The sequence below is a fragment of the Triturus cristatus genome, chromosome 1_2, assembly GCF_964204655.1.
Source record: "Triturus cristatus chromosome 1_2, aTriCri1.1, whole genome shotgun sequence".
Classification (NCBI taxonomy): domain Eukaryota; kingdom Metazoa; phylum Chordata; class Amphibia; order Caudata; family Salamandridae; genus Triturus; species Triturus cristatus.
In genome coordinates, this window is record NC_140580.1 from 987,065,875 (window position 1) to 987,082,172 (window position 16,298).

General features: G+C 47.1%; 1 protein-coding gene across 3 annotated transcripts in view; it reads left to right on the forward strand.

Annotated features, from left to right (window-relative positions):
* The window catches only part of RABL6 (RAB, member RAS oncogene family like 6), a 374,256-nt gene that overhangs the window by 39,240 nt on the left and 318,718 nt on the right, over positions 1 to 16,298 (forward strand). The window lies entirely within an intron of this gene.

Here is a 16,298-nt window from a genome sequence, read left to right on the forward strand (position 1 = left end):
ATGCTTCATCACAGCGGGGGGCTCTTTGCCGGAGGTCTTCTCGGTTTTGCCGTTGTGAAGCTATATGATGTTATGTGAGGGTGCCTATGTGAAGTGAGTAGAGGTGGGACTGTGTGAGTGTGATTTTAAAAATGGCTCCTGGATTCTCTAAAGACAGTTTATTCGAGGAGTACCACGGCCATGAGAAAAAAGAAAACTGACTAAAATGTCGTGAACTGAGAGGGGAGAATTAGACCTGTGTCAGTTATAGTGGGTTGTGCAGGGGGTCAACATGTGTCATGCCTATGAAAAAGTCCGTTAGGATCTCGGCAGTTCTTCAGCACCTATAATCCTCATCTACTCAAAGGGGGCGGCAAGTGGTGTAAGGGGAGAGGGAGCTCAAAGTCACGCCCCCTTATGTCAGGATTCCTTAGTAGTCCTTGTGTGTGAAAAAACAACTCATAAGTGAGGTACAATTATACCTTCTGGAAAATGGTGCACCTAGAGATAAAAAGGTTTTCGTACAGGAGGTTAATACTTGATATAAGACATGGCCTGGGTCACACTGAAAAGGAATTTCATGAGGAGAGGAAGGGAGGTGGGCATGTATATTGCCCAGACAGAAAAAGGAGGTAAGAACGCAAGTAGGCATCTGGAGAAAAAATACATGGAGGTTACAATACATGTATTTGAAAAACTCTCTGGAGAGTGCATCTTGATTACATAATTACGACGACAAACCATGCATCTCCATTGTGAGTGGCTCTGGCGTAGCCGTCTAGTAGTGCAGGTAATGCGGCATGGTGATACCTGGTGGTGATTACTTAAAAAAGCATTATCAATATTCAAGAAAAGGACATTTAGAAAAACAATTGAGAAAATAATTTGTAGGAAAAACCACAGCAGCACCATGTCATCAAGTGGCCACACACTCCATACATCAATTATCGTGAGTGTATGGTCAAGCCAGGTGGGGATACTATTTTCGCAGGCTGTTTTTGTCACCCATGCAGTCTCTTGCACCCTTTCACTCATCGGAAAAGTAGGGTATTGATGCCGCTGCAGGGACAAGCCGAGAAACTCTCAAGTTTCGGGGACGACCTATCGGTAAATTTGAGTGTAGATTGTTGCCAATGTTGAAGCAATTGGTGTTGCCCAACGGACGGCAGGGAAATGGTTTTAAGTGCGGGGAAACAAGAGCAATACCTCGTTTGTGCTCGGGGCGGCCATGGGGAGTAGAAGGACAACGCGTCTGTCGTTTGTAATGCTGGCGGACCTAAGCACTCACTCATATGTACTCAGAGCGGCCATCGGGAGTAAAGAGACAGAATGTCTGTTGACAGCGATGGAAACCAGCGTAAGCCACTCATGCTCGAGTCCGCTGCGCTTTTCAAGCATTAAAAAGTTAACTGTTACACTGTCAATGCTGACAAGGCTCGATACTGACTAGCCGTGAGCAGCCCATGCTAGATACGCCCTGTGCTTAGAGGGCGTGTGTTAGTGAAAGATGCCAAATGCTGTCATGATGCAGAAGGCAATCGGTGCTGGAAGTGTGCTTGATCGAGTATTATCACGTGCAGCATGCGTAGTTGTGGCACTTATTTGAATCTGCGAGGTGCCCAGTGTGGGACCTACCTGTGGCCAGCTGTTCCTGGGTGGCCGGCATAAGATACTAAGATGGTTTATAAAGGGGTAATATGTGGCGGCCATGTTGGTTCAGAGTTACAATTGCAGGGACCATCTTTGAGTGGTGTGTGAATCAAGAAAAGCTCGGGCCATTTTGGAGAGCAATCAGATTTGAAGCAAGAATGCAGGGGCCATATTGGAATGGAGTGCCAATGGTACATTGCGATGGATGTGAATCTAAGCCATAATGAGCGGTAACAGGTGGCAACTGTAATGGTTCAGATTCACCATTGCAGGGCCCATCTTTGAGTGGGGTGTGAATCGAAAAATTCAAAGTGCCATCTTGGAGAGGAATCCGAATTGAACTGATGCAAAAATGCAGGGGCCATCTTGGAATGGAGTGCCAATATAATATATAATATCAGTGGTTCCTATGTCTACCTGCTTGGAGTGGCGTGTGAAAGCACACACACACTACCCAACCCACATGGGTAGTGTCCAGACACGGGAGGGAGCCCCCATAGTTGTTGCTGATGCCTGATGGGTCCAGTGAGTGGTCTCGTGTGTACAACCCTGTCCTTAATGTTGGCAGTTCGTTTGAAGGCAAAGCGAGGGGTAGCTGGTGACATTTTCCCACTGCAAAGAATGGGCCAGTGTTTCATAATAATCTTTTGGATGTTATTGGACTGGGGGGGGGGTAAAGGAAGTGACGCAGGTGATAACATCACTGGGTGTACGTTCTCGCGGTTCCAATAAAGCTTCCCTGTGGTACTTCTGGCTCTTTTGTTGGCTTTCTGTACCACATTCATGGGGTATTTACAGGCCACAAGGTCAGAGCTAAGCGATTCTGCTTGTCGTTTGTAGTCATTCAAGTCACTATAATTTGCGCCGTAAGCGCAAAAACTGACCAAATGAAATGTTGTCCCATAGGTGTTTAGGACGATGGCTGTTGTACCTAAGCAGACTGTTACTATCGGTAGGTTTCTTGTATGTCCTTGTGCCTTCGTGGAGTACTATCATTAAGTCCAGGAAGGGTATCTCGGTGAGGGATGTGGTTTTGCTAAACTTGAGGAACTATTCAAGTGTGTTCACCAAACTGCAGAATTCAGTGCAGGAGTCATTGGTGCCCTGTCACAGGATGAGTATATCGTCGATATACCTCCGCCACAGTAGGATTTTGTCTCTGTAGGGATTCGTGTCACTCTCTATGTTTTTCCTCTCAAGGTCCGCCATGTACTAACATGCCAGACCTGGGGCACAGGTTCTGCCCATAGAGGTACCCTGGGTTTGGTGGTGCAGCTGGTCCTCCAATTGAAAATTGTTTTCTTTTAGGGCTAGGGTAGCGCACTCCAGGATGAAACTGATAGGTGTGGGTGAGGTCCATCCTCATTCCTGAGGGCAGTTTTATCACTTCCAGAATGGCGTCCAGAGGAATGTTCGTATAGAGGGCTTCCACGTCTAAAGTAATCGATAGATAGACCAGGGAGTCTTCTCCCAGTCCCTCTAAAAGGTTGCGGACCGCTGTCGTGTCCTTTAGGAATTATGGTGTTTTCGCTACCAGGGGTTACAGGAAGTGGTCGCAGAACTGGGATAATGGTTCCAGTTTGGACCCTATCCCTGACACTAATGGCCTACCCGGGGGAGGTCTTACCCCCTTGTGAATCTTTGGGAGGGTATAAAAGTAGGTTTTTTGGGATGGTCGCCGATCAAAAACCCGGCCGCTTTCTTACTGATCCACCCCTGTGCCTCAGCTGTAAACACAATTGATGTTATTTGTGTGTTGAGACGGTTGGTGGGATCCTCCCTGATGGGTTTGTAATGACGGTTGTTCGACAATTGTCGTCTGCACTCCAAGTTGTAATCTGTGGTGTCTTGGATTACAATGGCGCCTACCTTATCCGCAGATTTGATGGTGATGGAGGTGTCACTCCCTAGCGTCTGCATGGCCATGGTTTCCAACTTTGACATGTTGTGAAAGGGAGTCTTGCGAGGGGCTTTGCCAACCTCCTTCAGGACGGCCCGCTCAAAGATGAATACCTCAGATGGCACCATTCCTGCCGAAGGTGTGAAAGTAGAGGGCTTGTGGAACCCCGAGTCTGTCTCCATGGGTGGTTTTCCAAAAAAGAAGGCATGTAGGTGGATCTTCCTAAAGAAGTTGTGTAGTTCCAGTTCCGTCCTAAAGTCATCCTCCTTAGGGGTCGGGATAAATCCAAGCCTTTGCAGAGTACACTAACCTCTGTGAGGGTTCTCATAGAGAGGTTAACTATTAGCTTCTCTTGCCGGCTGTCTGGCTTCTGGTTACTCTTGAGGTTTCCGCCTTGGGGTCCTGCCACTGGACGTGCTTCTGTTGGCCGCCTCTTCTTCTTTCTCGTCCTTTGCCCCAGCCTCTGCCTAAAAAAGGGGGGTGTTGGTAAAAGGGTTGAGGGAAACCCTGTGCTCCTGGAGGATACATAGGGTATTGGTGCCAGACCTGTTGATGATTCTGGTAAGGTGGTATCCCATCAGTGGTAGTGGTTGGTAAGGCCTCCTAGTATCCTCATTGTTTCTGCTGCCAGCGCTGGAGTTGCTACTGGTAGACAAGTTGCGTGGGGGCGATGTTGTACTCTCATCCGGAGATAAGTCACTACCTCCGGTGTAGTCTTCCTTGAGACAGGGGTACACTTTCTCCTGATGAAACTTCTTTATATCTTTTTGTAGTTAGTTTATTTTTTGTTTTAGGAGGTACTCCATATTCTCGTTCACCTCATTGTTGATTTCAGCCAACTTATTCTTGTATGCTGTTAGTTGTATAGTTGTCTCGAGTGTGTTCTCCGCCATGGTGATTTTAATCAGAAGGTCATCCGCCAAACGTTTGACAGTGTTTTTGATTAGGATAAGGAGGTCCCTGGTGCATTTCTATGCTATCAGGGACCATTCCCTTCTGAAGACCATGTCTTCCAGGAAGATGAGTGAATATCCTTCACAATGAGTCCACTCAATGAAATGCTGGCTCGCAGGTACTCCGTCATAAGTATCCAGTTTCGTCATGGCTATCAGAGATATCCAATCCTCTTGTTGGGTGGCTCCTGCGATAGATCCTTCCGCTCCCAAAATGGATGGAGTCCCCAGAATCTCTGACACCATGTCGTCCTTGAAGGCCAGGCCTTGGTGGTTCTCCATAGTTGGTAATGTACTTGCTTTGGGGAGGAGAGGCAAAAAGGGGACTTGAAGGAAAGACGGGGCGGCGGGTGAAAGAAGATTATCTTTCTTCGTGCCGGGCATAAGTAGTTGGGATCACTGTATACTTTCCTTTGACCCATTGGGTGCCAGTTGGCCACTCCTAGATAGGTGTCCCATGGTTCAAGAACCTTACTGAAGTATAAAGTCTAGCAGAGAGGGACGGGGGGCTTGATGGGTCCAGTATATGGGCCCCAAGGATAAGCTAAAGACAAAGAGTATGCTGTTCCTAGGGAGTTCGACGGAGGAAGGAGATGACAGACCACGTCAGTGATGGCGGTTATCTGTAGGTGCTAGACAGGACAAGGTAGTAAGTGCTCGTCTAGGGATAGCTCCAATACGGAGCAGGGGCTCTCACACACCCCAAGGGGTGTCATGCTTCATCACAGCGGGGGAGCTCTTTGCCGGAGGTCTTCTCGGTTTTGCCGTTGTGAAGCTAGATGATGTCATGTGAGGGTGCCTCTGTGAAGTGAGTAGAGGTGGGAATGTGTGAGTGTGATTTAAAAATGGCTCCTGGATTCTCCAAAGACCGTTTATTCAAGAAGTACCTGGGCCATGAGAAAAACAGACTAAAATGTCATGAACTGAGAGGGGAGAATTAGACCTGTGTCTGTTCTAGTGGGTTATGCAGGGGTTCAACATGTTTCGTGCCTATGAAAAAGTCTGTTAGGATCTCAGCAGTTCTTCAGGACCTATAATCCTCCTCTACTCAAAGGGGGCGGCAAGTGGTGTAAGGGGAGAGGAAGCTCAAAGTCACATCCCCTTATGTCCGGATTCCTTAGTAGTCCTAGTGGGTGAAAAAACAACTCATAAGTGAGGTACAATTATACCTTCCGTAAAATGGTGCACCTAGAGATAAAAAGGTTTTCGTACAGGAGGTTAGTGCTTGTTAAGACATGGCCTGGGTCACACTGAAAAGGAATTTTATTAAGTCATGAGGAGAGGAAGGGAAGTGGGCATGTATAGACAGAAAAAGAAGGTAAGAAACCAAGTAGGCACCTGGAGAAAAAATAAGTGGAGGTTACAATACATGCATTTGAAAAACACTCTGGAGTGTACATCTTGATTACATGAATACGACGACGAACCATGCATCTCCATTGTGAGTGTCTCTGGCGTAGCCGTCTAGTAGTGCAGGTAATGCGGCATGGTGATACCTGGTGGTGATTACTTAAAAAAGCATTATCAATATTCAGGAAAAGGACATTTAGAAAAGCAATTGAGAAAACAATTTGTTGGACAAACCACAGCAGCACCACGTCCTCAAGTGGTGACACACTCCATACATCAATTATCGTGAGTGTGTAGTCAAGCCACACAGTGATACTATTGTTGCAGGCTGTTTTTGTTGCCATACAGTCTCTTGCACCCTTTCACTCACCGGAAAAGTAGGGTATTGATGCCTCAGCAGGGGCCAAAGGCGAGGTCTCATCTTTGGTTAGACTTATTTGGGATAAATTGAGGACTGTCGGTTTTTCTTCTCAGTCCTCTTTTTCAGGCAGACTGCATTGTGTGTGTGTGTGTGTGTGTGTGTGTGTGTGTGTGTGTGTGTGTGTGTGTGTGTGTGTGTGTGTGTGTGTGTGTGTGTGTGTGTGTGTGTGTGTGTGTGTGTGTGTGTGTGTGTGTGTGTGTGTGTGTGTGTGTGTGTGTGTGTGTGTGTGTGTGTGTGTGTGTGTGTGTGTGTGTGTGTGTGTGTGTGTGTGTGTGTGTGTGTGTGTGTGTGTGTGTGTGTGTGTGTGTGTGTGTGTGTGTGTGTGTGTGTGTGTGTGTGTGTGTGTGTGTGTGTGTGTGTGTGTGTGTGTGTGTGTGTGGTGCACTAAAGATGTGATTGTGACGTAAAATGTATAAAACGCACCCTACCAATTCAAAAATTGCCAGGTTTCACCATCAAAACTGATAATAGCTCGGGACTCCCAATATGTAAATCAAGCTATGGCATTCAGCCTATCACTGGTGCCTGACCTCAAACACAATCACAGACCACACAGTGGAACAGTCATCTTGGAAAAGTTGGATTTAAAATTAATAGGCATTTACACATTAGAGGAGCAGATTGTTTTTATGGTTCAAATATTTGTATTCATTTATGTCGACTAGCAGAGTAAATGCCATTCAGTGTACAGCGTTTTCATCAAGTCTACAAGACCCGGCTTCTGTGAATTATAACAAAACTATTAAAACAGCCCCCAAACCCTCCCCTGCCACTCACCAAAACTCTCAGCTTGCTTTGTGACCATATTATTCACCATTCCCAGTTTGTTTCATTAGTCCGTCCCTGAGCCGGAGGAAGCAGTTTGTTCAGAGAGCCGCAGTATACGGAGGTATTTAGGGCATGCCCGTTCTCGATCCCCATATGATAACCCATTATTTTACATTTCGAAGACATACCACAGGCGATGAAGCCATTCCAGGCGAGTAGGTATGTGTGTCGTCCCTCAGTGTGAAAGCATGTTTTGTATAGCTGCCCTCAAATCCATTCCAATTTATTATCCCCACAGGGATTTTAGTGGGTAAGTAAGAGCGTTTGATAGGTCTAATAGAATATGAGGGGAATCGGGTAAGTTGGGTGTCTAGGTAGCGGTCAATGTCATCGAGGGTTCGTGTCCAATATATTTGTATCTGTGGACATTCCCACAGGAGGTGTGTAAGAGACCCCACAACCCCTCCAGCAGTTCTCGCATTTGGATGGGACCCCTCCAGCAGTTCTCGCATTTGGATGGGCCAATCCTGTACAACTGCTGTGGGTTGAGATACCAATCTTTCATCACTTTAGTAAAAGTTTCTGTGAGGGCCGTGTGGCAGGCAGTGTGGCGAGCCCTGTAGTAAATATTCTCCTAATCCTTAGCAGTCAGTTGCCTCCCAAGTTCCTTCTCCCATTGTGTTTTGTTAGGATTATGTGTGTGTCTCATGGGTTGAATTAAGAAGGCGTACTGGTCAGAGATCAGCCTTTTGTCAGGGGTTTTCATGATCAGCCACTTTTCATAGACAGTGAGGTGTCTCTGGGTAGTTGCCTTATTGTCAGGATGAAGGAGGCAGTGGCAGAGTTGCATTTACTGTAAACGTTCCGTCTCGGGAGATTGAAGTCTGTGCATTGTTGTGGAAATGAGATTACCCCCTCATCATCAATCATGTTTCCCATGGAGCAGCATCTGGTCTGGCGTCAGTTAGTAAACGCCACAGGGTTGTTCCTGGGTGTGAAATCCGGATTATCAAATAAAGGGGCCAGCAGGGAGGGTAAGGACGAAGTCCACAGCGAGTTACACCGATCCCAGGCGTCCATAGTCGCCTTGGTAATAGGCGAGAGGTATAAACTCAGGGGGTCGATGTGATCTATTCAGGAAAGGGATCTTCCATAGAGAGGTTCCCGTTACTGCTCGATCTTCGAAGAGCCAATGTCGCTTTTGATTCTTCCTTTTTCCATCCGACTAGATATCGTATCTGGGCAACATGGAAGTATAGTTGGAGGTTAGGAATGCCCAGTCCCCCAGCGACTGGGGGGAGATAGCTAACCTCTCTCTCTGCATATGAGCTTTCTTCCCGGCCCATACAAAGTGATGGAGTTTGGCTTGTAACTTGGGTATCATCCCTGTCGAAGGCGTCAGTGGAAGTGTTTGAAATAAATAGAGAATTTTGGGTTGGATAGTCATCTTGAGGGCCACAACTCTATCAAAGCAACGAAATCGGGAAGCATCCCCACCGAGCTGGTTCTAGTTTGACATGCCTGTACAGGGATCGATAATTAATGACTGCAGTTTTCTGTAGGGCGTACGCTAGTCGAATTCACAGATCGGGGACTGTGTCCTTCATCCACTGTATAGGACATTGTGCTGCAAGTTGGGATTCAATCTCAGAGGACAGAGAGACACTCAGGGCCTGGGACTTATCGACATTAATTCGGAAGCCTAGGGCGAGGCCAAACGCTTCCAGTTCGGAAAGAAAACCTGCCAGGGCTGAGGTCAGTTTGTCCAGGGTCACTAGCATGTCATCGGCATAAAAACTGATCGTATGCTGCTCTCCAAACGTAGCTCGAGCGATCTCAGAGTTGTCGCAAACTCTCTGGGCTAGGGGCTTCCATGTGTTAATCAAACAGCAATGGTGACAGCGAGCCTCCCTGCTGCTTGCCTTTGCTAATGGGACACATGACCATTCACCCTCACCGATGCCGAAGGAAGATGATAACAGTTAAACACCCATGTGCGAAATCTCTCGGCCAACCCAAAGTGGGCCAGTACTTGCTTTAAAAAGGGGCAGGGGTCTATGTCGAAAGCTTTCTCAGCATCGATAGCCAAGAGCATGAACTTGCCTGGCGTACGCAAAGCCTTCTCTATAATGTGCAGGACATGCTTTGTGTTAAACGCTCGTTTGACGGGGTTGAATAAAGCTTGTTTTGTCTGGCTCTATAATAGATGACATGTGTGGGCCCAGCATTTTATAAAAAAAGAGGTGGAAACCCATTGAGTCCCGTATATTTCAACTGCTTTTGTCGCGAAATGGCTTTAATGACTTCCTCTATCTTAATGTTTTGATCCGGGGCACCTGATTGGTCTGGGGTGAGAGGTGATATGTGAGTCCCTTCAAGATAAAGACGACCTGGTCTCCGACCCCAGCTGCTTGTTAGTGTATAGATTTGTATAGAAGTCTCCAAAGGAGTCCGTGATTTAAGTCGTCATCAGTGATATTCTCCCCAGTCGCATCTCGAGTGAGCTCACTCCCAGGTTTTGCTGCTTAGCGCGCAGTTTAGTGGCCAGAAGAAGGCCTCCCTTTTCCCCCCTACGTAAAAAGCATGACTCAACCGAAGTGCTGCGTATTCGACCCTATCAAGGTTGATGCTCGCTAACTGCGCTTGCGCAGCTGACAGTTGTCGCCAACTTTTTGGTGCTCCTGTGCGTTGGTGGATCCCCTCGAGTTCTTTCACCGTCTAGTTACGATGTCCCTCTTCTCTTTACAAACTTTGTTGTCTGCTGCTAAGATGCCAATAAATTCCCTTCGAAGGACCGCCTTTAAGGCCTCCCAGAGTGTAGCAGCAGAGACTTTGGGGTGTCATTCAACTCTAGAAAATTGGAGATGGCCTGCTCAACCTGTATCACTACTTCAGGGTGCTGCAGTAGTGTCTCTCTTAACCACCAGGCCTGTGTGGTACGTCGTGTGGGTGGAGATCTAAATGTTAGTGAAACCGCTGAATGATCTGATAAAGCGGCTGGGGGTATCTCGGAGTCTGAGGGGAGATTGAGAACGTCTTTTGTGCCCAAGATGAGATCCGATCCTGCATATGTTTATATGCAGGCCTGGGGATGAAGTGTTCTCCAGATATCATGGAGGCCCATATCTCAAAGTTCCCGGTGTCCCTCCCTTGACGGTGCTCCTGCTGCCCATATCTGGATGTGGACCTATAAAGGTTATTGTCAAATACCAGATTAAAGTCCCCACCAATAAGAACCTGTTGTTCTTGGGAACAAAAAACTTCAGTTAGCGCAGTCTGTATGAATGCTTCCTGACCCTTATTCGGGGCATAGATAGATGCCACTACCAATGATCAATAGCCAGGTGAAATGCAAGGAGGCGACCCTTTACCTCTGCCACCTTAGAGCCTATGTTCCCTTTAAAGGTATGTGAGAAGAGGAGTGCCACTCCCGCTGTCTTAGTGCGTGTAGAGGAGAAGAATTGGTGTGGGAAAGTGCGAGATCGAAGCCTGTGGTAGTCTTGCGGAAGGAGGTGTCTCTCTTGAAGTAAACATACGTCGCCCCCTGTACTCTCCAGATAAGACCGGACTGCCCTGCGTTTGATTGGGCTATTGAGGCTCTTGATGTTTAGGGTAATAACTTTAAAGGGGAGAAGGATCATGGGTACCCTGAGAGGGCTGTATGATCCCCGGTATGAGAATTTGTGTGTGGCCTGGGGATGACCTGTCATCCCAGGGACTAGCCGTTGTTATACGCATGTGATATTGTGAGTCCTGTAAGCATGAGTGAATCATCGTCTTAAAACATAAACTCCTCCAACTGAACAAACAGAAATGCAAGTAGAAACATGAGAGTTCAAGTGAGGAGAACTTCTGTCCCCACGCCCCACCACCCCACTGCCCGCTATGCAGGTTGTTAAGTTACTTGCTCAACCGCATTAAGAGGGGTCGGTTTTCGCTAATGCTCCAGGGAGTGACTCCAGGACAGCTTGCTGGCCTTTCGCGATGGTGTCTGGGTCTAGTCTGGCGATCCTTTTTACTGGTCCGCGGGTTCTACGGCGACCATTGGGTGAGCATGGCAGGGATGTTTAAGATGTGGAGCTGTCTGATACCCGAAGTATGCCCAGCACATAGCATGTTTCTTCAAAGGAACAGAGTTGGAGATATTTCCTATCAAATTGGAAGATCAGGCGGAATGGATGCCCCCAGGAATTGGGCACCCCCATGTTCAGGATGTGGGGAAGTCACCGGTCTGAAGGTGCACCTCTTTTGCAAGGTGGACTTAGCCAAATATTGGTAGAAAGTGAGCTGTTGGTCTCGGAAGGTGATAGGGTTGTTGCATGGATTCTGCTCATGCACAGAACTATGCGCAGGAAACCAGGACCTCAGTGAATTGTGGTGTACCAAAAACTCACCTCCGTACCCAGAACCCCAATCTGACTAGCATCAGTGTCCCATTCGTTATCTGTATTCACTCGGAGGTCCCAATGTATAGACAACCCAGAACAAGCGACTTAAAGTACTCTCAGGAATGGTGGGAATCAGAAATACCTGTTCGTTATTATTTTCATATCAGTCCACAACAAGAGTAATCAGAGACATGGTAAAGTTTAAAAGGTTTATTTTATAAACTACGTGTCCTAAGATGCAGTACTTTGGCTAACATAAGCAGACAAATGATTAAGATTAAAACCATCAGCATTGTTACAATACCATAGAAAATGAAGGGAGAAATCATATTACAAATGACAGTGGAATACAACCACCTTCCCTTCGCTAATAAGCTAGTATTATTATACTAATAGAAGGTCTCTGGGTTTGAATGGGGAACCCCATACCGTAAAGATCAGCTTAGGTGAATCACATCACAGGATCAGCTTTGCTCTGCGCCTGGAAAAGTTCTTCTCCAAAATGTGTGTCTAATGCATGCAAACTGCAATATTAAAGGCTCTCGACTTTCAGGTATTTGCAGCTGTGTGCGTGTTATGGCTAGAGAGTGGGCCGATCAACCTGAACTCAAAAACCTACATTGTTTGGTGGCTCAGACTGTTATTGCACACACTGTTAAGACCAAGGTCGCAGTGCACATCTAGGGATGTGAACAACAAACAGTTCTCATGTGAAGAAAAGGCAAACAAGCAGCTTTCAAATAATAAAATGTCTCTGCAGTGTCGTGTGCAAAAGCAGCAAAAGTGGCAAGATGGCGTTTCTAACATCTAACACGCTTATGCTAACATAGCAATGTATGTATCTAAATCGCTGCCTTCACTACAGGGTGTTTCTCTTTGGCCTTCCGTTGGCTGTCATGTTTTAGCTGGAAGTCATGCAGGCAGACCTAGATGACTGCCGGTGGAGCAGATTCTGCTCGCTGGCGACCTACTCTGTGTGCACGGTCCATTTTTATCTCAAGAGTTGGGGGGGCATCCAGGACTACGTGGAAGATGTCCGTGACAAAGCCCCTTAGATCCGTGCCATGTGCCGTGGATGGTGCTCCTCTGATCCGGATATTGTTTCGACCATCTCTGTTTTTTACCGATCCTCTGTGTGGGCTTGTAGGTCTAGTTGCTGATCACTGAGCCATAGGATTTCTTGCTGCAGCACCTCAACATCCTCCGTCTGGGCATTGCCCTGGTCCTCCAACGCAGAGACTTGGTCTCCCAGAGAATCCTGGGACGGAGGCCTCGACTATGGCCTGTGCCCACTTTTATTCTCTGCTTCGAGGTGCAGAATTCCCTTTCAGTGGGGTCCTCTGTGCGGACTCAGGCCTGTCAAGGTGGGCAGGGCCGATGAAGGCTCAGTGCTCGTTGTCTTTAGTGGGGGATTTTCATCTTATACGCTTGGAGTGAGTTATCCGGTCTCCCCACTCTACTCCCACTCTATATAAGTAGGCCTCCGGTGTTTCGCCTGGGAGCCCCGGTTAGAAGAGCCAACTGGTGTGTTAGTCCTCCAGGGATTGGTGCTGGGCCCGGTCACAATCACGCTCTATCGGTCTCTGTCCTAGCTGCCAAAAATATTTAATGCCAGTGCTCGTTATCATTGGTAGGGGACCTCCGTCTTGCTTCCTGAGGGTGGGGTATCTGATTCCCATCACCCCTCCCCCACTCTCTGCCAGTAGGCCTCCGGTGCTTTACTTGTGGGCCCCAGTTATTGGAGCCCGCCAGTGTCTGCCAGTCTTCGGGTGTGACCAGACACGAGCAGTCCCTGGTGCTCAAAATCCAATCTGCCCACAGCTTGGGCCTAGGTGCTCAACTCACATGGCGGTGCTGGAGCGGACCCTGTCGCGCAGTCCGGCTCACCTCTTTTATGGGGCTGCGTTCAGTCCGCTTCAGTTCCAGCTTGGGCTCCGTTGTCTGTAGTTGGTCTCGCAGGTGGGCACCTCGGGGATTCCTGCTAGAGGCCTACTCTGTAACGCAAGGCCCCAGCGCGGCGTCTGTTGCGCCCTCCCATGTCGTCGCACCCCGGGACTCTCGCGTCCGAAACTCCTCCATGCTGGCGCTTGTGCTTCGCCAGGGCTTCCCAAACCACCCACGCATTTGAGCCAGGCCGGGTCCACGTTTGAGGCTGGGAGCCACCCCGCTACTTGCAGGTCCAGCAGTCGCGGGTGAGCGCAGCCGCAGTGCATTGTGCTCTGTGGGGCTGGGCCGCTACTGTGCTGTCGGCTCTCCGCTCCTGAGCTCCGCTGCAGTTAACCGGGTCTTCCTCGTGCTCGTCCTTACATGGGACCCGGGAAAGAGCTTGGTGTATTGTTCCCCGGTGGTTATGGGGAAGCGGTAACCCGGCAGTTTAGCATGGAATGGCGGCGAAGTTCGGTGGCGGCATTGGAGGGACGGGAAAGGACATCTCACTCTGTCACCATCTTTGCCACGCCCCTGCAGATTGTTTTTAGTGCAATGCGTGTTCTGTTTAGCAAATGTTCAACTTTCAGTAAGTAATCACATGAATGGGCTTACCAGAGCAGAGTAAGATTTCAATGCACCCTCTTTTAATCTGATTTATGACCAAAGTATGATCGCATCTAGAATTTCATCTTCCTCCAAGGATTACAAAACTAAACATTTTGTTCATGTGATTTGAAAGTATTGTCAGACTGTTTGCAGATGACATTTGTAAAATAAGCTTTTGCATGCCTTTGATATGGCCAATAGCTGACAAATAAGTTTTTACCTATTCGGTCCGCTCTAAACGTTTCTCTACTTGCGTTCTAGCCTGTCGATCTAGCCGCTCTGTCACTTCCTTGTGTCATGATAGTCCTTCTTCTATGTCCATGATATATGCTGGTTCTGTATATAACTCACATGATTGAGGAAGGAGATACAGGAGCTCAATTCTAATGCGCAAAACTGCGCTCCCCCAGCGCTAAATGGTGACATAATGCCCAACACCAGCTACCGGACCATTCTTTTGCCGAAAACCCAAATGTCAATGTCATCAGCCCCCGCGTCGTACACAAATGCATTACCATTGACAGTGTCTATATCTTACAAAGAAGCTCCACACCGCGGCTGCCCAATGGTTCAGCTTATCAATCCTTAGTACAAAATTGTGAGAGTCCTGTGCATATCACTTCTGGAACCACCGCAGTTGGGCTCCACTGGGATCCAGATAAGAAGATTTCTAAGATTGTGGAAGGTGCACCAGGAAGGAAGTCACGCACTCTTAAGGAAGTCCTTTGTATTTCTTTTATTCTTCTTTATAAATAAACGATTAGACATCAGCCAACGCGTTTCGTTCCTATCAAAGGAACTTCATCAGGGCAAAGTAAATAAAATGTGATCATCCAAGTAGTATTCTTGGTTTCTTATCCATTCAAGATGAAGCCCCACAATAAGGGTTCACATCTCTCCAATCCAAGCACGTTAGTCTGGAAATTCTTCGTCTAATCGGCAACAAGTATGCCCGGCAGCAAAATATGTGGTCTATTTCTCTCGAATTGCTGAGACCTATTGACTTTGTCAATGATTGTTCTTCTTCTGTTACTCATGACTCTCCTTAAACAGGATATTCCATTTGTGATTATAGTGGTGGTATATGAATAATGAGTCTGTGTTGGTGAACAATTACAATGTTTTTAGGAGAGACTTGTCTCATGAGGATTTCTTTCTAGGCCCAGTACCTTGGGTGCACCAGTTTCTCAGGAATTTTGAAGTAAGCCTGCTTGTAGTTTCTGTTTCAGTCAGGTTCAAAGATTATTATATGCATTAAATATTTTTGTTACATTACTCTGTCAATTTAATCTTTTATTTAGTTGTTTTTTATTTTCCTTTACTGGGCTCATTTCAGAATTTCTTTGCTCTGTTTTTTTTATAAGGGGAAAGATGATCTACTTTTACTCTTTAGTTTTGTTATGCTCTCGTGACACTCTGTCATAGGCCCTTGTTATTGTTGATCCGGCCCACCATTGAACTTACCTGTGTTTGCCTATGAATTGGTGTTTCATGTTCTGTGCCTACTACGTTGGTGTTCTGAGGGACTCTGTCAGTTCCTCAGAGGCGCTGACTGAGTTAGCAGTGTGATCGTGGGCTCCTTACTTTGTGCTACTGCAATAAGTCTTCACCAACAAGACCTACCGTGGTTGCTGGACCTCATTTCTTCACGAAGACCTCTTGTGCCACCTCCCAGTCTACACTCGTCAGACTTTTGTAGTAGAAGTCACCTTGTGCTTCCTTCTTCCACACCATACACCATGTGGCAGCGGATTAGCCCAAAATACATGGCATTGTTCCATATTAAACATATTCCCCTTCAGTGACAGGGACCGGTAGGCCAATGTGTTTTTTTAATTTTTATTTTATTTAGTTTTATCCCCTTTTTAACCCTTTTTTAAAAATCAATTCTACCATGCTCCAGCAGCTCCTTTGGCATTACCTGCAGGCTGTTTTTGCTGCTTGCAGGAAGTCATAACCCCTATGGATACCATAGGCAGTGACCATCCTTAAAGGAGCCTTAAAATGGTAGAAAAATGGCCACGTGTGCATGTGCACCTGGTTGGCTAGCTAAACATGTTTTTTTCTTTTTCTTTTGTCAAGTATAATGAAGACCATTACAAGATGGCCGTACTTGTGTTTGTCACAGTTTACCTTCTTTGAATGTTTTTTATTTTACTTTAACAAAGGCTATTCAAAGGAAGCAAATATAGGCAAAGCCAATTGCATTGGCAGCCAACGCTCGTTCTGATTGCATTGCCAGTGCTTGTCACTGGCCATGCTATTGCTCTCTGTAATGGTTGCTTGGGAGTGTGGTTGTCGAAGAACACCGATCTTGGCACCTTTGTAACATGCGATCTTTCATAAATCACCTT